This window comes from Pyxicephalus adspersus, chromosome 1 (assembly GCF_032062135.1).
Source record: "Pyxicephalus adspersus chromosome 1, UCB_Pads_2.0, whole genome shotgun sequence".
In the NCBI taxonomy this organism is placed as follows: domain Eukaryota; kingdom Metazoa; phylum Chordata; class Amphibia; order Anura; family Pyxicephalidae; genus Pyxicephalus; species Pyxicephalus adspersus.
Genome location: NC_092858.1, coordinates 128773247 through 128798729, shown reverse-complemented (window position 1 = coordinate 128798729; position 25483 = coordinate 128773247). Strand labels below are relative to the sequence as shown.

The 25483-nt window shown below is 37.4% G+C and overlaps 2 long non-coding RNA genes across 3 annotated transcripts in view; one reads left to right on the top strand and one right to left on the bottom strand.

The window, feature by feature from the left end:
• Window positions 1-598: 598 nt before the first annotated feature.
• LOC140341461 (uncharacterized) lies at window positions 599-22216 on the bottom strand. Its single transcript, XR_011922886.1, has 3 exons — window positions 20908-22216; window positions 3315-3407; window positions 599-1376 (listed from the first exon to the last, which is right to left on the bottom strand). It is a non-coding gene; the product is annotated as an uncharacterized lncRNA (long non-coding RNA).
• LOC140341448 (uncharacterized) overlaps window positions 19478-25483 on the top strand; it is a 70687-nt gene continuing 64681 nt past the window's right edge. The window contains exon 1 of one of the 2 annotated variants that reach the window (XR_011922884.1): window positions 19478-19569. This is a non-coding gene — a long non-coding RNA (uncharacterized lncRNA). Of the gene's footprint in view, window positions 19623-25483 lie in introns of both variants that reach the window. The other variant, XR_011922882.1, reaches the window with a different exon arrangement.

The window sequence follows — 25483 nt, the reverse complement described above, 5'->3', positions numbered from 1 at the left end:
AATTTTGTTTTTTTCCCCAGGTTAGTGATCTGATATTTGGGAGGGCATTTTGAGGTTTCTAGATTCCAGAAAGCCCCCCTCTAAATCTTTGCAACCATTAAGTAAAAAGATTGTGGGGATGAGAAAGATGAGCCCCACAACCCGAACTATGCCTTATTCTGGTATGAGGGCTGCGCACTCACTGATCCTTTCTTTTCTGACCAGCTGAGTTCCAGGGGACCTGGTATGGGCAAAATCAAGATGAAACCACACTCATTGGATTCTTTCTTTTTTTACTGTTTAGGCAGGTTTCACTCCTGGAAGGGTCTGGTTTTACTATTGGGGGCTCAGACATTTTGTTTAGAATCCCCTAAACTGCAGTCACCAAATGAAAACGTTACTAATGGCTAAATTCTAATACAAAACTATCTCCCCTGCCAGCTTTAAAACCATCCACCCAACACACACACACTTCTCCCCAGCAAATTGGTGACTTTGACTTTTCTTGTTCTTTTTTGTTCTAACCTCAAAAACTGGTTGAACTTTTGCACTTATCTCTTGTGAAGTTTCCAAGCCAATTTGCTGTTTGTGAAGAAATGTTCATAGCTAAAGCCACAGATTTTACTTTAAGGTTGGCATGTATTTGTTTTTCCATTCTGCCTTATTCTCTTTCAAGCAGCAAAACCTCTTAGAGATCTGCAAATGTTCCTTCCTCTTCTCATTCAGCAATTTCACTTTATCACCTGTAACCTTTTCCTAACTAGACACATCTACAGGATGTCCTGCAAGGACCCACGGAGACTTCTACACATACCTATATCTCAGCTAATTAGCCGGGACCTGTGGGTAAGTGATCCATTACAGATTTCAGGTACAGGGTGCTATGCCACTTCATCCCTTTAAAACCTAACACATGAATTACACAGGTTATTTGACTGATTAAATTTAAGCAAGGCACTGAGCGAATCTAATTAACCACATAACCTATATAATTTATGAGTCAGGATTTAAAGGGATGAGGTGGCAACCCTACTGCTATGGCTACGTGTACAGTTTGATAAACACTTTTCAAGTACAACAGAGTAAACTATCCTACGCTCAAATACTCTAATATGTGGAATGGAAATAAGCTTTCATATTTTTTCACATATTTTTCCTTAGGGAGCTGCTAGAAGCAGCAAGTGAGATAGCAGTAGACTGCGCACTTCAACCATTGCACTGATACTGTGAAAAGAGTATTTCAAAACCACCCTGCATATATTAATAAGAAACTAAACTGTGCATTCCGTGTCTCGGAAATGGCGTTCCTCCTGAGGTGTTATGCCAATTGTCTCCAACCATGGGCATCAAAAACAGTTTGGGGAATGAGACGATGGATGAGGAAGATCTGTACACCGCTGAGAGGAGAAAACAAGGGAGACTCATTATATCGGGGTGCAGTTTCTGGAGGAGCTTATTGTACACAGCAGCATTGTGTTATGTGGAGTGCAAGGGATGTTGCCTGGTGAACCATGAACATTGTCTACCTTAGGCTTAGTCTACACAGACTGTTTCCCTAGCGTTTAACCTGAGGCTTTTAAAGCCCTTGTTTGAAATCCCCATGCATTACAATGGGTTAATCTACACCAGGAGGTTTCCTTGAGGCACGTTTATGACATTTATCTTAAACGTTGCTTGCAACATTTAAAAAAAATGAAAAAGCTGCATTAATGCTGAAAAACGCCTGAAAATGCGGGTAAACGCTTCCATTAATTTCAATAAGACATTTTCCTGCGTTTTCCTGTGTTTTTGAGCATTCACACAGAAGCTGTTACTTGTAGACTGAGTTCGGATAGGTAGAGAGGTGGCCGTGCAGTTACTACTTCTTAACACCTGGGAACTGTGTCTGCAACATGCAGGATTTAATCTGTGTCCACCCACAGCAAATAAATGGATAGTTACTGGTTGAGTACAATGAATGCTTAATATGCAAATTAGTTAAAAACACAGTAAAATGCGATAAAAACTCATGAAAAAGCAAGGAACGCAGGAAAACGCGTCATAGGTGCTCTTCAGCATTTTAAAGGCAAGCTTTTAAAAACGCTAATAAAAGTGCATAAAAACGGATATAAACGCAGTACAAACGTTTACATGCGGTTTTTAAAATGTCCATGTAGACCCAGCCTTATATAATGAACTTCTGCTTTTCCCATGTAGGGCAATAGATTCGCTTAAATGCCCCACCTTCTCATTTTCTGAACTCAGGCTGCCAGGATAGCGGAAAGACAGCTCTGTGTAAGCTCCAATTTGCACCAGTCAGTGTGTAGAGTCTTATGCTCCTCTCATTTCATACCAGGTATTTGGCAGCTTTAGAGAACTTTATAAAATAAAGGTAAGTCTATGTTGCTGGGTAGGAATAAATTAAAGTATCCTCCCAAGTATTAAACAACGCTAGAGAAATAAGAGTTTTAAAGTGCCCAGCTGTCCCCTGTTGAACCCCTATCAATTCATAACGGCTACCCTGGGCACGGTTAGGGAGATTTTCCCTCCCTTCTTCTTCTGGTGATAATTGTTATATGAGGCAGATAATGAAGTAAAATCTACAACAGGGACAGATACAGTGATAATAAAGGATTATGGGAGCTCTAGACCCAACCTTACTCTACTAAAATCTTGTTACTATTAGTATCTTTTATGTTGCATGTTTTTACTCATCTTTTTATCCAGTGAAACAAGAAAAAAATGAAAGGGAAAATCTTGCAATGGAGATTCAAATAGTGGTAAAAAAAACTGGATAAATGTTCTAAATATTTCTTAATCCATCCTAATCTGAAAAAACAGCTATACTTGGGGACACCGTCTGCCCAATGAGTCTAGTATTAACTGTTGGTAATGGATTGTTTTTCCCTGCACTGTATTTCCCATGTCACAACTGTCATAACTCCTCCTCACCTTACTGCATCTATAGAAGAAAAAAGATGTCACCCTAGGCTGCTTCTTCATATAGACTGGAGTTCTGTAGTCCACAGAGGTAAACTGACCAGGACTGATAACACCGTTTAGGTGTTTTGGAGCAACTAAGACAAACAGCAAAAGAGGATGTTAGAAGCTTGATTGGATTTTGTTTGGTTTTTGAGTTTGTCCTAATAGACATTTGAGGTTTAACACAATTGTTTCTTAAGCGTGGCACTTGCAGGTTATGCAACCCTTTGAGGCATCTGTAAAGTATGGTAGAAACTTTTTAATGCTTCCTTTGAACTAAGTACAATAATGGAGAATCCATAATATCGGCATTCTTCTTAGTAGCTTTCACAGAGAAACTCTTTAGTGATCATACTGATTATATGTGTACTTACCTATCTTAGATCACAAAGATAGAAAGAATGATGCTGCCGATCACCATCTCTAAAAAGCAAAACATCTACCGGCTCTTTTATTGAAGTTTGTGTCTAGGGAATAAAACAATCAGCATTTAAGAAAAAGGTTTTAATTTAAAAAAAAAGGATTTTAACAGTAATAATAACATAGTTACTATAAACATTTTTTTCTGGTACACTTTTACCATAATTACTATACAGTGTAAACTCCTTTCTATTTGTAGCACAGTGAGAATTGTAAGGCTAGTTTTGTGGTGATTTCAACGTATTTTCCTCTATTTTATCTGGAAAAAAGGATAAGTCTGGATAAGGATGTCAGTAAGTGTTACGCTGAAGATTTGTAGCTTTTTATTTGAGAACCAGGCCTGAAGTCACTTGGAAGGAATGGGTGGGCCAATGGTAATAAAAAAGGCAGCGGTTCCTTTAAAAAAGGGGATTTGCAGCCTGAGGTCAGGTGTCCCAGTTGTACAGGCTGTTTGTATCCTGTATAGTGGGTGAGCCCATGAGGTCCCCCAATGTTTAGGTCCGTAGAACCATCAGCACTGAAGTGAGTCAGAGAGACAGAAGAAGGGAGCCAAGAGGCTAAATGTTGTGTTATGCTGTCATGCCACTGTGATGACACTGATCCCCTATGAGGGAAAAGCCCTGAAGATTGCATTGTGTTGATGTTTTCTAATTTTTTTTGTGTATACAAGTGGGGCGAGTTCCCTGAATTGTAAATAGCTCTCTGCTGTGCGTTTGAAGCTAATCCCTCACATGAAATTATACATTTCTAACCATCACACAGTAATTCTAAGTAACAGCAGTCCCAAAACCATAACAAATGTCACCTATACCGTTTCTTTATTTGTTGTTGGCCCTATGGCCTTAGTTCACCAACCCTAACTGTTTGGGTATCATGTTCTAAATATTGGCACACATCCTATCTATGATGCAAATAATACTTTACAATATATATTATAATTATGACATTTAGTTTGTACTATCTGTTAAACAAATAATGTTTAGAAAGCAATCAGAGTTGTTACTAAGAGTGTGGTCTTCATGTCATTTATGGCATAGTGATCCTGTGCAAGCTCGATGTTTATTCACAGAAATGCCTTCAGCCTGCAGGTTGCACATCAGACTGAAGATGGCAGTGTACCCCTCTACTGTAATTGTCAGATGCAATTTCAGTAAGAAAAAAAATTATTAGCATTGTGCATTTGTCAATGTGCATTTGTCAATAATTAAAAAAAAATCAATGGGCTATGGGACTATCATTGAAGAACCTGGGTGATCCAGCAAATATGAAATGTATTTCTTAAAAATCTTCTGCTATTAGTTGGCAAATGAGGTACATAAAAAATAAGCTAATGTGATACTCTCAAGGTAATTGCATGCTAACCTAATTTGGACTTCAATTTAGGATTCAGTTACCTTTAATCACAAAAGATTACCACCATAGTAAAAATGTTAATATAAATTTAGTTCTGGTTTAGGTCTACCTGGGGAGTGGCCATCTAATAACATACTAGTCACCATCACCAGTATTATAGTTTTTATTATTGTTTGAGAGCACAGTATAAAGCCTTGTAAGAAAATATGGATGCAGCTGATACTGGTTCAGTACATTCATTTATTATTTTGATAAATTATTTCTTTACGCAATGGCGTTCTGGCAAAATGTAGCCATCCTTGTCAGTATAGAGAATGCCGGTGTTCTGCTGTGGGCACATTCCATTATTTTTTACACATTAAATAAGATCTGAATACCAATCTCTTTAGAGATCTTCATTGGTGCAAGAACATGGAACTTTCAGATTTCCCCAAATGCTTTTTTAATATATGCGCTGCCTGCAGCGAAAGCTAGATTACAGCTGAGAAGTGCCATATTCCTGTGAAACAGAAAAATGAGATCCTAATCCCAATTACCTATCGTTCATCATACTATTGATCTGCTGTCAGATAAAGTGACTAGCGTTCTTATACGCTGAGCAGCACGGCTGCAGCCAGGAGTCCTTCTTAACGGGATATACTTTTCACCTGAAGTGTAATTACTTTTAAGGAGTCTCGAGTTGTATTAAGATGTACCAAAGAAAATGGCCTTCGTTTTTACAGAGCAGGCAAGTCTTGTGAGCAGAAAACAGCATAATCTGTTACAGTCATCAACTAGACTATAGGAAAAAAAGGATAGAATTGTGGCGATACAAAAAGTGCAGGATATTTAATATGCTATTTACCAGTAATTATTCCTTATTAGGTTTGAACCTGAAAAATTCCAGGACAGAGGAAGCCAATGAGCCAAAAAAATGCATTAGATGGCTTTTTTTCTTGAGGATTTATGGAAAACCTTGTATCCACCCGGGCATCCTTATGGAACCATTGCTTTTTGTTTCTCATTTTCCCCCACACCTAATATTGGTGATAATCTAATGACTGGTGGGTCAATATTTAGGAAACAGTAGGAAAAATGTAGGAAGCGATAGCAGGGAGACCCTTGCATTGAAGAGCCTCAAGTTCAGCTTTCTTATCTTTCAAGGAGAACAAGAACACTAGTGATGCCACTAAATCTTAGGCTACATATATACGCTCGACTATTGTAGCTGGAAGTGATCTTTCACGATTGTTTGCAGCAAAAAACAACTGAAATATGAATGAATGAGTACTGTACATACAGCTCTGTTCTGTTCTATGAAGAGGGGAGGGGGGAGAATGACCAAACGACACCCCGCTGTGCTCTTCTCCTTTCACTTCCATCCAGGACAGATCCATGAACCACTTCAGACAATCTCTGCACACATGTCAGATTCTCGTCCTAGACAAGCCCGACAGCTTGTATCAAGTGAGGATCAGTTGGTATGTGTACATGCTAAAGCGTTACTCTTTTTGTGTGACTACCAGTTAATGAGATGTTAGTTACCAAGCCTCTTTACAAATGCCTGCGCAAGCATTTGCGAATGCTAGCAAAAAAACATGCATTTTTGCTTGCAACCACTCCCAGAAACAGAGTGAAAAGTAGGCACCCAGAAACAGAAACATAGCAAATTTATGAAAGTGAAAGCCAACAAGATTCACTAGATTTATAGGAAAGAACAGACCCATTATAAATAACCAGCAGATTCAGTGGAGCTAAATTATTAAAGCTCTCCAAGTCTGGAGAGGATACACTTTCATCAGTGAAGCTGGGTGATTCAGCAAACCTGGAATGGATTTCTTAAAAGTCATTTGTTATTTGTTAGCAAATGTTTTCAATCCTGGACAAGATCCATTCCATGTTTGCTAGATCACCCAGCTTCACTGATGGAAGTGTATCCTCTCCAGCCTTAGAGAGCTTTAATACATCATGCCCAATGCTTAAAAAACAAACGTATTTTGAAATTTGCTGCATATTTGATTGAGCAATATTTGCTCAAGGCTGCCCAATGGGCTTGAATTTTAATGGAAATACAGGCTTAAAAAGAAAAACAAAATACAATTAAGCACTTCTATTTAAACAACAGGCAAGGTCATGTTGGGACCCTGGTCACGTGCCCAAATCTCATGTGCCCAAATTATAAGTGCAATGGGAATTAATCCAGGGAATTGACACAGGAATTGGAACAGATTTGGACATACTATTTTACTCTGCAACTTCTATCTTCCACCTTTGGACTGATTTATCCACCTGGACTCCAACACATCTGCTGCTGCTGCTACCAATCTAAACTGGTATTTCATCAAACCAACTCTGACTGAATCATCATCCTTCACTCCAGGAACAAGTTTACAAGCCTCACTTTAACCCATAATATCGGACTGCTTCTCTTGGACTTCAGTTTGCCACATTGTTTATTTTACGCATATGGTTCCCAATTATCTGTAAAATGTATTATTCATCCTGCTCTCTCTTTGCTGGCACTACTCCCTGCACTCCCCTGTCTGATAACTCATTGTCTCTCTGCTCCTTCACTCTCCTTATTTCTCTGTCTGTGCTCCTGTACCTTTTCACTTTATTGATACTCTCTGGTGACATCTCACCCAACTCTGGTCCCCCACACAGCCTCCCCCTTCCTTATACTCTCAGCAAGACATTCCCTTCTCCTAACCTCATACCCATTCACCCTACCCATAAGTCCTAACCCCTCTCTCTGGCAGTCTATGGAATGCCCGATCTGTTGGCAACAAATTAACCTCCATACACAACCTTCTCCTTTCTAAGTCTCTGAACTTTCTGGCTCTCACTGAAACTTGGCTTTCCTCTTCTGACTCTGCCTCTGCTGCTGCTCTCCTACTTTCTGCTCAATTAAAAGAGCGCTCAAACCCCATTTTTTCAAACTTGCCTACCCGTCTTCTTCTGTTTTTTGAAACCACCACTACTTCCCAGCAATACATATCTCCCATCCTATTGTGTGAAATTCCCCCACCTACTAGATTGTAAGCTCTTCGGGGCGGGGTTCTCTCCTCCTCTATCACTGTCTGTATTAGTCTGTCTTTTGCAATCCCTATTTAATGTACAGAGCTGTGTAATATGTTGGCGCTATATAAATCCTGTTTATTAATGATAATAATAATAATAATTAATATCACTGGGTGAATTACGTGAAGAAGATCCAGAAGTTAAAAATGAAAATAAAATTTTAGTCTATTCCAGTCAATTATATTCTAGGTGCATCAAAACAGAAAGTGTACAAAGTCTTACAGTTCATTTTGTTTGTGAAAATCAAGTAGAAAAGCCTGTCCATTTCCAGCATGCTGTGGACAAGTATGCGGTGTGGAAGCAGTGGTCTTCCCGATGTTGTATGTTACAACTGATAGTATTTACTTGGTAAGTACATACAAATAGTGTATAAAAGCAAAGTAGTGGGAAAATATAACTGCTTCATGAGCCAAAGATGCTTGAACACAGCATTGCTGCTATTTCTTTTCATCTATGAAATCAGGCAATGGGAGGGTTATTCAGATGTGACCATGAAAAATAAGGCTACATTTCCCAGCATCCCAACTTTGCAGTGTAAATCATATGTCTACATAAAAGGAGGGGAAGGACCTCAGTCTGTTAACAAAAAATCAAAAAGGCATGATAGGTGCTGGATGTGTGCAAAAATACCTTCCAACAATACAGCTAAAAAATAGGCTTTGGAATTTGTAACGTTCTGTTAGCCAATGTAATAACAATAACCTACATTATTCAAAATAATTGCTTTGAGAACTTGCCCTGTTCAATTTTGGGGTTATATAGGCTTTAAGAACTGCCCCAGCCCCTCCACTGTAATATATTTTAGTGGGTACAAATGAGGGTGTTCCGGTCGCCTTTCTGTTTTTCTGATTACAATCTCCCATCCTCGAAAGGTAAATGCACTCCAAATAAATATTTCAGTTTTAGAATGATGTTTCAAAATCACTGTTTTTTAATGCATCCTTGAGACTCAGGTGCTGAAGCCTTCCTGGATCTGCCCTCATTTGTATAAAATATTTAGATGTTTTTGCCTACTTTGCGTTGTTCCTAGTCTAATTGCATTCTCAGTGATGCAAAATGAAAACACAACCCCAAAGGGACACTAACTCCCTGGTGACTATCTGTGATGCCTCAAGTCAAATGTCATTGCTTAACCTCCTGGGTGGTTCATTTCTGTCTGGATTTATATGTCTAAAAGTGGTACATTGTCTTTCATGAAAATGTATTTTATATTGTAGGCCTGTAATATAATGATTACTTTGATTCAATAAAATTATTTTGTATTGAATCCTTGCACGCACCGACGTCACCGGGAACTGCCTGGAACATCAGCACAATCGCTGGGGGACTGATCAGAGGAAGAGGACGCGGCCAGAAGGTGAGATCAGACGGGCAGGACACCGGAGGATGCCGGCGGGACCAGGTAAGTCTTTGTTCATTATTTTTTCAGCTACCCTGAGTGTGGCCCGGGGGTTACCGCTATTGGCTGTTCTTGTTTACCCTGATCTACACTCTGGGTTACCGCTCAGGAGGTTAACCAAATGCAATTCCCCAGTCTATCTCTAAAGTCTTTAACCATAGACAAGCTACTGCTCAACCTGGGTAGTCTAGTTTCAACCGGGTGTCCCAAGGACTCGAGTATGCAAGGAATCGACCTTGGGGCGAAAAGGAGCCCACTAGGGTGAACAGGTCCACAATGACAATGAGGACTTTATTGTCAGTCAGCAGTTGTACAGCAAAAGCAGGTTGCAGATACTTGCTGGAGTCAGATACTTGCTGCCTCTATTCTAACACACATTCTCTAATAAAGGGTGAGTTTTTTGGTAACCAAAATATGTTTTCTGTATTTGTTTCTGTTGGACAATAAATTTGTGGACCTTTTTACAAAGTGCTTTGGCAACAAACAATGATACGAAATAGCTCTTTATGCTGTTCAGAGCTGAAATAGCTGCTAATAGCATGTATGATACACAGATCAGGAGCTCAGCTGTCAGTTTCCAGTATCTGCATGTTATTTGCATATCAGTCATGCTAATTACTCACACATTTATTATTATTCATTACTGACATGGCATTATGCAGGTTATGTGGCCAGTATATCCAAAACACAATTGCTAGATCTGTTCTACAAATTTCACAATACTATTTTAAAGCCTGTATGTACATTTTAAAGATGTGTTATTTCTGCCTGTGTGACCATTGAAGGAATCCTGCTGTCTATTTTGCCTTACATGCCACACATAGACAGGAAGTGAGGAGAAATCTTTGAAATAGTCCCACAGGCAGCAATAAAAAGTTAACATTAGTTCTGACCTTTCAAGCCCTCTCTGAAAGAGTTTGGCTAAAATTGTTAGATTGTGTAAGGTTTTTTAAGGAGGAAAGAAAATAAAGCCATTCAATGTGCAGATAAAATGCTGATTAATGAGGTTAAATAACTAATTCAGCTGGAGGGATAATACCGCCATGCCTATGTGATAGTCACATAACTTGATGAAAAGATTATAATACAATAAAACAGTACAGTTAGCATAACTCATACAGTTTAATGAATTGATACCTAACCTGTAACTACCTGAAATTAGGTTACTTCCTAATTTATGAACTATTCAGATACTGGAATGCCAACACTTTGAAGACAACCGTGCACGTCAAAGAAAGCTTTTTCTTTAGTAGAAAAAAGATGTGTTTGTGATGTTTACCTAATGCAATCCTATTTCTAAACAGTAAAAATTATTATTTTTTTAATTATTATTTTTTATATTGAACCAACTACTATGTAAAAAACATATCCATCTACTAGTACTAAATATAGTAAATTGGTACCTAAAACAAAGCTTGCAAGAAACCAACCTAGGTCACCAAGGTAATTTATTTGATTTATGCCTAACATATCGCACACCACAAGCCAGCATTTACATTGACTGTAGTGTATAAAGTTTATGTATAACCATAACTTCTGTGATCGGTAGAGTAAAAAAAGAGTAAAACCCCTGTCAGTTTATTTATTTGTCTGTGTCCAGTTGAAGATGGAAAGTTAAAGGAAATTGCTACAAAGTGAGAAAAGAAGTTACCCTCATTGATAGTTGTCACCAAAACATCCCTTCATATTCACCTTTTGCACTGGTGACAAGTTTACATTTTTTCATTTTTTCTCCATCACTTTCTGGGCCCGATTTATTAACGCTCTCCAAGACTGGAGAAGGTAGACCTTCATGGAAAAATGAAAAAAGGGTAATCCAATAAACCTGGAGTAGATTTCTTAAAAAATAATCTGCTATTGTTTGGTAAATGTTTTCAATCCTGGACTAGATCCATTCCAGGTTTGCTGAATCACCCAGGTTTTTCTATGTTGACCTATCTTCTCCAGTCTTGGAGAGTTTGAATTAATCATGCCCTCTGTTTTAGTAACAATGATTGGCAGGATAAATAGAGAAGTCAAATCCACCTAGCAAGAAAACAAGAAAGCAAGAAAAACTACCTTGCTGTAATGTAAAAAAAAAAGTGGTGCGCAGTGAGATTGCTTTTTTTTTTTTTTACATTTGGAGGAAGAAGAATCTGGAAGAAAGAGGATGGAACAATGAACACTAGAAAGAAGAAGTAAGTCAAGACAGCTTGGGACTCGATGGATTGGGGGCTTTACACAGGTTTGCTATATAAACTAGCAAACATGCTATCCTACTGTTACCTTATACTAGAGAATATGTCTCATTAAACATCCTTCCCTGGCTGCGTGGAACCTTGAACGGTTCACCAAATGCCACATGTGAGATTGGAACTGGCACAATCTACTGCATACGGTAGCTACACTGCACAAAATTCCACCATGCACAGATTAGGTCAACATTCACATTGGGTTGAAACAAAGAGAAATAATTTGCTCATCTCTGGTTAAAATCCATATGTCCATATTCAAAACAAGCTAACTTATAACTGAAAATATGCATTTAATCAACCCAGCTACATTTTCTTAAAATAACTATTTCTTTAAAATAACACTTTCATTATGGCACAAAAAATGTAAATAACATTTACAAATATGTATGCCCCAAACTGAGAAAATATCCACCCTAATCTCAAAAGCTACATTAGTAAATCAGCAATTTAACAGCCTACTAGTCAGTAACAGGCTTTCTAGGCTACTAGCCACAAAGGTTTGTTCTCTTACCGAGACTGTGGGTCATGTTTTATTGATGTGGTCATGCATCTGGTTTGATAAATGTTTAAATAAGTAAATAGTAAAAGTTTATTTTAACAGGGGAATTTACGAAAGAAAGTAAATATTATTTGCTAGTATGTTATCTCTCTACTTCTTGGCAAATTTTGTCACTTGTGGTCGCTTCCTATCAGCTTGCAGTGAACACTGTCTTTGGTAAAATGATGAAATAGAAATCAATCTAAAATATTTTTCTCATGGCACTGCTGTGGTTTTGGTTATGTAATAATTGCATGTATAAACTTCAAAATGATTGAAATTGTGGGTTAGAGATTGCTGTGATTGAAAGCTGATGGAAAATAGTCAATACGGTCACTATTTGTACGTCCAGCAGAAGGCCAAAAATTGCCTTTAAGCAACTCACAGCTGAGCTATAATAATCACACTTTTAAAAGTTGTTCTATTATCTTTGTTAGACAGAAAATCATCTTCTTTGATGCTTTTTCCCCTTTTCACTAAGCATTTTGTGACTTACCACACCTACACACCATATCCTTTAGTAATGATACCTGTATTGGCCATTGAGGAAAGCGGGGTCTTCTGGTCAGAACATGAAATCGATAGACTGGGCTTAGTTCCAAAGATAAAAACTGAACATTTATGAAGCCTTTATGGGAGGAATATACAGAGGAGGACCTTTCTATTAAAAAAAAAGTTTTAAAAAAGTTTAGATTTTCTGTGTTAAAGAAATATCCACAAAGGAGACAAAAGGTAAGTTTCTAATTTCATGATAACAGCAAGAAAGCAAGTCAGAATTGTAGTTGTCTTATCTGAATCAGATCCCTTTATATACACTTGTGAAGAGACAACATTTAATTACCAGATACCCTAACTGAATCAAAATACTTTTGTCCTGTCAAAGCATATCTCCAAATGTGAAATACTGTTCTAGAGGAAGAAAAATCACCAATATTCACCAATATAGTCTTTTTGCCCATTTGATATGCAAGTTCAACAATATTTATTTACTATTTTGCATATAGTTTTCCTTAATATACAAAATATATGCAGTTAACTTTAGACTTCTAATCTGAAGTAGTGAATATTCTCATATTTTTTTTGTAATGGGTTCAGTTAAAGGGCACAGATGTCTACACACAATTCAAGTAAATTATTTTAGAGTATTTAAAGTTTTGTCCAAGGACAAGAGATAAGGCAAACAAAGCAGGAAATGAATACTGGTGAGATTGTTACAACACCTGTGCCTTTCTTTGAAACTCCCAACTCTACATCAGAAAGATTCATGGTCAGGAGTGCTGTTGCTCTGGTATTGGACAAATTAGATAACTATTAAAAATGGTCACACCAATGGTGAATTTATTGTAAAAAAGTTAACAGAGAAACAGCTTCAATTTCAGTAAGATATTTTACTGTTCCACAACTGTCAGTTTGCTACTGTTGTTAGATAATAATGACTACAACCAAATAAAATGGCTCAACAGATAATTTAGTAATCTTAGTAATTAATTGTAGGTTCTTATTTGGCTTCATGGGCATATGTGCATGTATGCAAGACACTAATATTTTCTGCTGATCCTTTTTAAGCCATACCTCTATCCCAACAGCAGATGACTGCATGCTGCAATAAAAGATGAATCAGGTTAGATGTATGGCAAAGTAATATATCCATTTGTATCATATGCAAGGAATGTTACACCTAATCTCAGGGAAAATTGCTGTCCTTTTTCTAGGATGGGATTTGTAATTTCCTACAGAAAGTGTGACCTCTCTTGCATGAGCCCTAAATGACTTTATAACCTTGCAGCAGCATGCAGCCTTATTATATCTTTAGTTGTTGGGTAGATGCTGTAGTCACAAAATTGTTCAAGACAACAAAGTTCAGTTTCTTTTTCTGGTTTTTCATTATCTGATTCTGTGCACCAGGATAACATATCATATCACCTACAAAATCAATGTGTCCTGAAAAATATTGCAATACGGTGTTAGTGTTAATGGAAATAGAAACTTCCATTGCTGACCTCCAGCTAAAATTAATAGTTTTCTGGATTTCATGCTTTTAAGTGGACTCTGGCTGGGTGATATACACAAGTGGTACATACAATTAGTGTATGAGCTTGCCAACCACCACTCACTGACCTTTTTAGCTGCAGACATTTTGTATGAATTATTTTTCCAATTTCACAGTAGACATGCTGAAGTCACCTATGTCACTCTCTCAAGGTAGCATGGCAGCCTTTTTATCACCCAAGGCAGATATTCTGAAAGGGGGAGCATATATAATATTTAGGTGTCCTGCACTAAGAAAATATATTTGGTAAAAGATTGCACATCTGAGGGGATATGAGAGGTTCATGTGATTGATGACCTACATCATATTGTGGAATAAAAGGAATTACTCCCCAAACAAGGACCTTACAGCAAAAATTTAAAATAAATCTGAACACCCACACGTCTTTGTTTCTTTCTTTTTGACAGTAACAACAGCCTAGATATCTGCTCCTAAGACAATATTTCCTTTAGGTAGTTAGTAGATATAGACACACATACGTGATTATATTTTTGGGAACTTTCTCATCTTAAAAGTTTTAATGTCTCCAGGGACATCTATGTCTCCTTTCAAGCTAAATCATATGTCGCACAGTCCATGAAAACTTTCTGCCTGGGACTTGCAAAACAAACTTGACACATTGCTAGTAACACACAATGTTCTGCAGCAGGCGATCTTGCAATAATATTTATTCGCAAGAGACTATTTTAAATGAGCCACTGGCATTACCAAATAGTTACAAAATTTCTCTAATTTGATGCAATGATTCTGTTACACACTTATCAATGCTCATGGAAAACTCTTGACATCTGCACAATACAGGAAAATACTTTTCTGTCCATTTCATAGAGCTTACATCTCTCCTGTAAAATGTAATTATCTGAAACTCATTGTTTAAATTTAAATGTGGCAAAGAACAAGCTGATAGTTATCACAACTTCTGTGACGGCTCTCAAATTGAACATTTTTGGTCCATATTCAAAATTATTATGAGTATTTTTGCTTCCTTGCTCAACTCCTTTTTGGGAAATGTTGAATTTAAATGTTCTTTGATGATGCATCAATCTATACAATAGTACTATTGTATTGAGACTTGAATTGAAAGGTCCAGAGACACAGTTCATTTAAAATGTTTTTTTATTTAATTGCACTTGTAAATCAAGTCTCTTTGTCCATTACTATTACCTGGCATCTATGTTTATTAAAAAGTGTAACTTCACTTTTGTTGAGAATAAAACAATCCCTTCTGGAGAATCAATCCACAATGCAAAAAACTTTGCAACAGATTCCTACTTTTCACTGTTGTGAAGAAATATTTTTTGTTTTACAAAAGAAATTCTGAATAGGAGGGTTTGGTAATTAGGTTTTACCAAAGTAATTCTGAATAGTAGTGTTTGGTGTACTTCCCATACTCTAATGAGGGAAGATGCAGTGTTTAACATCAAGTTCCACACCACTTGGGTTGAAATATTTTGTGATGTAGGTTCCCCTTGAAATAACCTGCCACTTCATTAACCTTGCATTTCTGCTTTATGGAAGCTGTATGTTTCAGCCTATTCGGACACTAGATATGGAATAACCCACATAGTTATTCATAGTTCATAACACAGATACTCTGAGACTAAGTTTTAGAGGGAACGTCTCAATATCCAGACAAAAAGTGACTTTAGGATGTGTCATTCAGGTTGCCATGGTTAACTCTTTTCCTCCAAAAAATAATTCTGTATCGTCCTAGAGCAAACCTAGAATGGATTTTCAAAGTCATTTGCAACTTGCTAGCAAATGTTTTAAATCCTGGACCAGGTCCATTTCAGGTTTGCTGGATTACCCAGCTTCACTGATAAAAGTGTATCATCTCCAATTGGGCAGGTTTTTATAAAGGTAAAAAAAAAAGCTTAACTAATATAAAGTATAATTTACAATAGAAAGGCCCAAAGTAGTTTTTGTTTGTATATCTTTAACAAAACCCTGTGAAATTAATATAAAATAATAAAAACATGTGTATGGTAATCGTTTGGGAAAAACAAAGCTGAGGCAAGCCGGGGAAGAAACGAGTTAAGTGTAGTTAATTAGAGTGAATCATAAAATAATTATGTATTTATAGAAAACAATGCTTGTTACATAATGCTATACATCATAAAGAATATGGGTCTTATCTTTTGCTAGGGCTGAGTGACAATCTACTGTTGCAGTGACCTTTAAAGCAGGAATGGATTCCAGCAGAAGAGGGTGAGGAGATGTAAAGCATGCACAGCAGGGGAAGGAAAAGTTAGAATGATAAAAATCATTGTGTGCATTTCATATAATATGATGCAAGCAGGGTTGTAAAACCCCCAATCAATGACTGGAGCCAAAGGCTTACAGGTAATATAGCAGTATGTAAAAGGGGAAAGTAGGATTCTCTAGTATTTACAAAATCTGTAGGCAAAGTAGGCAGGCAAATATTTCAGAAAAAGTTATGCATAGATGCTTAATCAAAGTTCACATGGGCTTGGTAGATGTTTATGGAAATTGATGAGTGTTTTTATTGGACTGCTTGTATATTCAGACTTCAGTTTAATAGTAGGGTTGTGTCAGTGAAATATGATGGCCAGAAGGGTATTTGATTTTTTACCATAGACATAAAATTAATTTATAGACCATTGTATGTTATTTTCAGCTTGGGAATTTAGGCAAAGGTTCAACTGAATTTTTGTATTCAAAAGGTTTTAGTTACTGAGATTTAGAGTGGGGAAGGACTAAAATGTATGAGTCAGGAAGGTGAAATTGGCCTCTAATTGTCAGTTTTAATGTGCTTTGTTTTTTGAATTGGAGAGCAATTTGAAAAAAAAAGACCTCTTATTACAGCTTTGTGTGGATTCCAAAGAATTTCCACTTTCATAGCAGGAGAGGAATTTAAGGTGAAATATTAATTGAAAGAGTTATGAATTTTCTGATAGACTTCTGGGCTACTAAGAAGAGAATCATTTAAGGTCCGTCTGCTGTCTTGTGGTCTGGTAAATAGAGTTGAAGTCATCATAGCATCCTGACCAGACCAGGAGATGACAAAAATATCACAGGATGAGAGCAAAGGCATGGTCTGGTTAGCAACAAAAATATGGTCTATTCTGGACAACAGAGAATCTTGTACGGTCTTGTTTGGCATATGTAATTTTCTACAAGCACTAAAGAGAACTGCTGTAAAGGAGTATGTAGAATGCAAGAGAAGTAAGGATACAGATGAGATTGCCGAGGTTCTCTAAATATTGTGTTAAAAAGTTATTATAATCTCTACTTACTAAAACTATCCCAAAAACATTGGTTTGTGTAACTTAGAGTAAATGGTTATAGTAAGGTAATGGTTTGTCATTTGTGGGGTAATAGATGACAATATCTATAGTGTGAAATTATTTAGGATGGGGAAAAGTAGAAAAATGTATTTCCTGTAAGCAAATATTATCTACCTGTAGGGATGAAAAGTAATCCCACATCTTAGGTCCCACAGAGTGATCGCTTGATAAATGACAATCTCTATAAAAATGTAGTGAGATTGGCAGAGTCAGCTACCCAAAAGAACAAAGGGGAAATAATTTGAAAATGTGGAAATAGTACAGTGAACGTTTGTAAATTTGTGAGAGTGAATTATTGGCAATAAAGAAATAATCATCATACAAGTCAATGTATACCAGGGTATGTGATAGGGAGGTTTTCATTTACCAAGTAAGGTACATTTTTCTTTAAGACAAAGATTTCTTACTGAGTATAGTTAAGGTTTCTATTAAAGGAGCTTTTATAAAGTCAATAAGTATAGGAATTGTATAATTAACCCAGGCTAAATATATTAGTGGAAATAGATGCATAATAAGGGAGCAAAGTAAGCATGGTCTTTAAGCTGGCACTGGACCATGCAGAAATACATCAAATAATAATTTTATAACAGGGTGCCTGGGGCCTTCTTCAGTCCAGGAATAGGAACAACAAATAATAATACTAGACACAGTAGGGGTGTATAACCATAGGGCCAAACAGTAAACCTAAGTAATCTTCCTTTATTTCTTCTATTTGTTTCTTGCCTTCTATGCCACATACAATAGTTTAGTAAAACAGATTTTGTGAACCATTATGACGTTAATCCCGGTACTGTTTATAAACCAAAATATACTAGTAATGCAAAGTAGTACAAAAATTAAGCTAGGTTTCCAATGTTATGAATGTACAGTACATAGCACTGACACATTTTCCACATCACATTGAACAATCCATGTGAATACTTTACTTTAATGCTTTAAGGGTCTAATGTCTGTACTTAAGTCTAAGTGCAATTTTATGGGAAGCCAGTTTACCCAGCATTATAGTTTTGGGCAGTTGGAGGAAACTACAGCACCCACAGAATGCTACATTAACTACAATGGGTGTATAGAGCATAGTGTCAACCATTTGGCCACCAGGCAAGAAAGCAGGTGTTTTTGTAGTAGTTTTATCATTTATACTTTTTCAGTACTTTATTGCCTAGTTTATAATCTTAGAAATAAAACAGTGTATAGCTACTCTTGTGCCTATAGTGGAATAAGTAACGCTGTCTATTTAGCCATAATAACTATTATCTTATAAGTATTACTTTCTAGAGGTTAAAGTTAGTGACATACTTGAAAGGCTAGTGTTGGAAGTTATGTTCAGGGTTGATTCATTCAGGATTAAGGTTAGGCTTTAGGTATGGGTGTTAGGGTTGGCACTAGGCAGGATGATTAAGGCTAGGTACCAGGAAAGAATGGGTTAGGCACCATGAAGTTTGTGTTTAGATTAGGCAGCAGTATAGGATTTATAGCACTGGAAGTATCATAGTTTGACATGATAGACTATAGATATCATTATTAAATCTCCCCCACCTTAAAACACTGATCCTGATTTCATTGCCAGCTCAGCTTATTTCTGAATTCATTGTTAAACAAGCAGCCAGCAGATGAAATCTTCCTCTATTGTCTTTCTCTACGGCCCTCTGCTTTACAAATTGTCCTCAGTCAGAGGCACAGGAGGAGTAAGTAGTAGAAGACTTCCTTTGGCAGATGTCTGCTTAACAGTAGCAACAATCAGCTTAGCTGTCAATGCAATCAATCAGGGCCCCAGTAGCAACAATCAGCTTAGCTGTCAATGCAATTAATCGGGGCCCTATACTAATAAAGGTCCAAACAGAGCATAATTTAACTACAAATGCACCCTTTACTCATCATCCCTGGGGGGCTTTTGGAAATTCTGTTGGTTAGGGGTCCCAAAGGCAACTGCCTATTAATTAGGCTGTTATGTATCTAACCCTCACAGTGAACATATTTTATTTGCTCTTTCTTCATATGTAAAACATAGCATTCAAAGCATTTTGTTATATCTGTTTGTCAAGTGCCAAAAATAGTCGTTGATCCAGCCATATATCAGTAATATCCTTCTGCACACTCTGCTTCTGATGCACTGTTATCAGTTAGCAACTGTTCCCTAGCTGTTTCTGAAAGTAATACTTGCTAAGTCAGTGATCCAAAAAAGCAAAGGCATAGCTCCTGATCTGCCCACTTGTTCTCGGTCAGGGGCTAAAGAATAATGGAAGCATTAGGATCAACATAACAAAAAGGTACGGGCTTTTTCCAAAGATTAGGATGTTCAGCAGAAGAATTGCATTGACTGGTAATCCCCCTTTCTCTTTCTCACACTTGTCTATGAACTTAGAGGAAATATTAACGCACATCAGTTTCATAACTTCACATTTATGTGTATGACATCTGGGCCTATTGAGTGTTCAGGGCAGTACAAGAAAATTGATATTATTTATCTAAGTCCTGGTTAAAAAAAACTCACATTTTAGAAAACTACTGAGTTTTCAGGCTGCTGAAATTTAAAGGGGTTAAAATTGTTTCTGAGTGATGGATTTTTGACAAATAATGATAGGTCTGGAAAAGCAGGAAAGAAAATGAGGTGATATTACCAATTTACACTGAGACTGTCGACTCTTCCCTGGCAAAATGGCTCATAGGAAAAAGTTACAATTTCACACTACTTGACAGGTATGGGCTGAATATTTTCAGCATTATTTTAATTTATACAACTCTCTGCAGTATTTACTGTTAATCTCCAGCAAACATATCTGTGCATTAGTGCCTGGAAGCTGCCAGACTCTCTATAAACAGCTTCCAGCTCTGTTGTAAAGAGATCCCTCATATTGCAGGAATGACTGCAGCACAGAACTCCAGAGCATGGAGAGGAAATTATAAAAAGGAAAATAACGGTATCGTTTTTATAAGTTTTAATTAAAAATGCACCATGGGCATAATAAAAATGACATATAAGATACATCCTGTCTTTAGCATTAGCACAGCAGTTTTGGTTTTGTTGTTTCCCACAACAACATTTTCTCGCTGTCTGATCTTGCCAGTAGATCAGTTAATTTTGCACTTCTTGTAATAGGCTGACAGTGCTGTACTGCAGTACCATTGCACTTCGGTGTTGTCACCCTGTAGCCAGTGTAGGCTTGGATAGCCAGGTAGTTTTCAGTGGACTGATTATAGAATAATTTACATCATCAATAAATCTCTAAAGACAGATCTTGGCTGGTGGGGGAGAGGGGATAGAAGGGTTCTGTACTGAAAAGAGAAAACTGTAATAACACCTATATAGGATGCTCCGTCCTAATTAAAAGAACTGAAATCTAATGAAAGAGATAGATGATGTTGGATATCCATCAGCCATCCCACTTGCTACAGTTTCTAATGCACATTGTACGAAGCTGACTGAAATCAGGATAAGTAGTTTCAGTACAGAAGAGTCTGTACACCTGTGAAAAGTAGAATGTTGGAGTTTAGTTCTAAACAATTTTTTTGAATGCACCCCAATGTCTCCTAAGTCTAGGCTATTCTTTAAACCAGTTGCTATGTGCTATATATGATTTATAAGCAAACAAAAAACGTCCTCTTACCTGACTGAGTTGAATCCTCCATTATTTGTGCCTCATACACATCACAAGCTGTATTAGTGGACTTCACTAGCAAGATGGACAGGTATTTGTTGTAACTTCCAGGAGGGCTATGAGAAAATAAAGAACGTATAAACCACTTATCAGCATTTTCACATTTGCATAGCACTAAAATGAATGTAATGCCAAAAAGTTAACTGTCACCTGATAACTCTGACGTTGACCTAGCCTCAATGTTTTACAATCCTGACATGAGGACATTATTACACACTTGTTATAAGTACTAATTTTGTGGTATATTGTATGTAGAAAAAAATATAAAATCATCACTAGGGTTTCTATTTAAAACATTGCTAACTGCTGATTGGTGTTACCAGTAAGCTTCCATGAGGGGTCTATTGAGTAAAAAAATTAACTCAAAAAATGAGTTTTGATCAAATAGAAATTCATTACAAAATAAAGCTATCACTATTTGAAAGTTCATTTCATGTGGAGAAATAATGATTTCATATTGATGTGATAGTTCTTTTTTGTTAAACATTTATTGTGAAACCCATTGTGTCATAAAATATTACATTCATAAAATATAATTTACTTTTAAATCCACACCATTTCCTAAGCAGCCAAGGGTTGGATAACACCTATTAATAATATTAGTCATATAGAAAAATTTAGTCCATATCCTATGACTCGATTACCTAAATTTTATATGCCTGTACTTAACCAATAGAGGAGAGTGTAGAAGAATAAAAGTATGCTCTGGTGTGTTTATATCAAAACCACTAAAGCAGTGTTTCTAAACCAGGGTTCTGTGGAACCCTAAGGCTCCTCCAAGAGTTGCTAGGGGCTCCTTGAGCATTGAGCATTTTTAGCCTCCCAGGTCAGTTTAAGTGACACCAATGATCTTTTGACCTATCTGTCAGGGTGACATTCTTCTTAATGGCTAGCAATGTAAGAGACATTCTGCCCAGTGACCACCACACTTATGTGGACTAGGACTTGAAAGTTATTGCAAGGGTTCCCTGTTGTTAAAAAGATTGAGAAACACTGCACTAGAGAGTACTGAGAAACAACAATAAATAAAATTATTGAATAATTTTGTCATTCCTTTCCAGCACTTCATAGCGGTATTGATGTAAATACAATAAGGGAACAGATTTTGTTGTATGGCAAAGCAGACCAGCCCCTTCCCCTTTATAGCATACATAAACCCAAACACTTATAGGACAGCTCCATTTTTACTGAAGTTTCATTCTCAAGGTAAATAATCTAAAAAATACTTTCTTTTTGCCACAGTAAGAGATGCCCACTGTAGCCTCGCCAATTTCCTTACAACCTATGTACAAAAATATTTTTTCATGGTTTCATTCATTCCCATAGCCTAAGCCAAACTCTTTGGGTCTCCAGGTATCACAATGAAAATCTTTGGAGCAAGGTGCTTAAAGAATGAGGAGAAAATTCCAAAGTTTATAGTTGTCCTCGGAACAAGAGGAAAACTACTGATTTCCACTAACTGCAGCTCTGGAACAGGAAAAAACGGTCATTTTCAAAGTGTATTACATACACTTTGATCATAACCAAAAATATTTTTTTTAAAAGAAGCAAGAATGTATTTATAAAAAAAAACTTTGAGAAAGAACAATAGAGTACTGAAGAGTAATGTTGTACCACAACAATGGGATGATTTACTTAAGGCACACATTGTGAAAACCAAAGAATCCAGAATTTCTGGGGTTTTGCACTGGAAAAGCCATTTAGAGTTTGCTTGTCTACTTTTTGCACTAACACCATCTCCCAGAGTATTCATTAAACAGCTCCCGGCACTATTAGGGCTCCTGAATGAAAGAATTGAATCCACTCTTTGTACAACACCCTGCTAATAATCCTGCAACAGAAATTTGGGATACTACTGACCTGAAAAAAAATTTGAATTGAATATTTGAATGTTCTGTATGCCTTTCTAAAGAACTTACCTATGTAAATTCATGTACATTATTTTTGTGTGAAAGATTAAATGTTCTCTCAGCTTCGTGTCTTAGATTGTTATCCAGCAAGCTGGAAAATTCCATACAGTATGACAGTAAGTATATTACACCGTTATATAGTGGCTAGAGTGACTGAAGAAGTAGACTGAAGAAGGAGGCATTATTTGTTCTTGGTGTAATCCCCTACTGGCTGACATGTTTATGGATTCTACTAATATTACAGTTAGGCACCCACAAAAACAGAGCTTTTCCCTCAACATTCAAACCCTTCTTTCAGAAAGCAATCATCTATCTGTTTATCTTTTGGCTGAGATTATGAATATTGAAAAGCAAAGATTTGTTTCCATGGTCTTCAAAATTGCTTAATACTCTGAAGAACTCCTGAAAGCATAGTAGGAATTGTACTTACAACAAAATCTAGCAAACATTCCAAGAACCTGCAGCTGAGACAGGCTTCAAGCAGGTGTCAGGAGTGGATGCTTTCTGGCATATAGGACAAAGCCTTGACAAATCCTAATAATAACAGCACTCTCCACAAGAAGACAATCCTCTTCAAACAGAAACAAAATTGGACCCCTACCTAGGATGTCTGGATACAGTAATTGGGTCACTTCAGCCTAATGCCCCTCCATTTCACACTGACATTTGTAAAAAAAATAGTGATGTCTGGAGAAAGAATTTAGGAGGTAGATAGAAGAATCTTCTGGTTGCTTGGAGTGGGGATTTAGCTAGTCAAGGGCTTTCAGGATCACAGTGAAAGACTGCTTCACCCCCTGCCACTGGAAGTCCTACTCTGTGTCCATTGAGAAGACACCAAAGAAGCTAGACAGGCGATAACCTCACCCTCACTATTGTTTACAACTGCAATCAGAGGAACACTAGGCCGCAATGGCAATCGCTGTTTTTGGACAATCTAGGTAGGGGGTCCAATTTAGATTATTCATGCTGTTTGGGGGGCATGCTTTAAACAGCTTTAAAATACCCTTCAGCTTTAGTTTGGAGATATGATACACAGATCTTAATTGGAATGCTGGCTGTGAAATTTAACAAGCTGTTAGCAAGCTTCAGCACTACTTGAAACTTGTGGGAAGACTGCTAACAGCTTGTTTTCTTTTAATAATTTCTTTTTTTATTGTGTTTTGTATGTCTAACAAAATACACAACAAACAATGCACCTACTTTAGGCAAACAGGGCAAACTAATATTAAATCGTTGGCTGTGGTTTTAGTACTATAGCAATGTTTTTAACAGGAACTGTCTTTTATAATGGTCCAATGTGGTGTACGGAACCACTTCATACTCATCCTATTTTACCGCACAAGAAGCCATGCATTTTCTTTGCTTTCAAGATTTGGTTTGGAAGGTCATTATTTAAGAGTCAACTTTGTTCCAGCCAGAAAATCAGAGTTGCAAACTAACATATGAGTGTTATTCCATGGGTGTTTAAGTGCAGTGGTCACCAACTTTTTCAGACCTACGGACCACTAAATGCACAGGCCCTGGGCTGTGCCTGCGCGGGGAGCTGTGTGTCAAATAAAGGGGTAGACACTTCCCCTAGAGTGACGTCATAATGCCAGAACCCAACCACTCTACCATCTCAAGTCTAAGCCTGCAATAGGAGAGTGGGCAGGTTGTGTCCAGAGACAAGCCGCCCACTGCCTTGAGCCTACAATCCGTACGGAAGACATGGTTCACCCACCGGCCAGAGCTGCAGGCCACCAAAATTTTCTTGCAACCGCTGTTTTAGAGAACCCATCCAAAGAGTTTTAAGAATTCAGCTAATGAAACTGAAGCTAATCTCCAGCACACTGTTAGCAGCTTGTTCAAAGTGACAGTAAGCACTTTGATTGTTATCCTCATTTAGGCTATGTTTAGACTGGTGGCCAGAACAGTGCTGGCCTGCTTTTAATATTTTAAATGAGGCAGCAGCGGGCAGCACTGAACCACTCACTGCTGTTGAGGTGTATTGGCGATACACTACATGTACCAACCCCTAGGCCTGGTTCAGAGGGAAAAAGAAACCGCACCACAATTACACCCCCTATTTGAACACGGCCTTAATATGCCCAAACCTGGGTTGAAGAATGCTTTTCATTTTGATTGTTTATATCTTAGTAAATTTGATTTTTGTCAGGAGGTATTTTAGTCACCTGAAAGCCTAAGGCTGAATTTACACTGGCAATGAGGTTTTGTCCATTTACTGCTTCCTCACAGAAGGAACACCTACCTCTTAGAAAAACTCTACATGTAGAATCTCCCTGCAGCATAGGGCATGAATAGGGGCAGCAGTCACCGCCATCAGTTGTTACATGCAAGTGTTCGAGTGGCTGGCAATGTGTCTGCCACAGGAAGCTGCACAGAATCGCGTGACTCAGAGGCAGGTTTGAACCTGCCCTAAAGATTATAAAAGCAACATATGTTTATGGTGTGTTGCACTTTCTAGGATTATTGTATTCCTACACAAATATTTGTTTATCAGAAAACTGAGAATAAGCACACCACTAATACATGGGGTATGTTACCCGGAATGCAATATGCCCACCTTTCAATTGATCAAAGCACTTAAAGACTATGACAGGGTGCAAAGCCCAGGC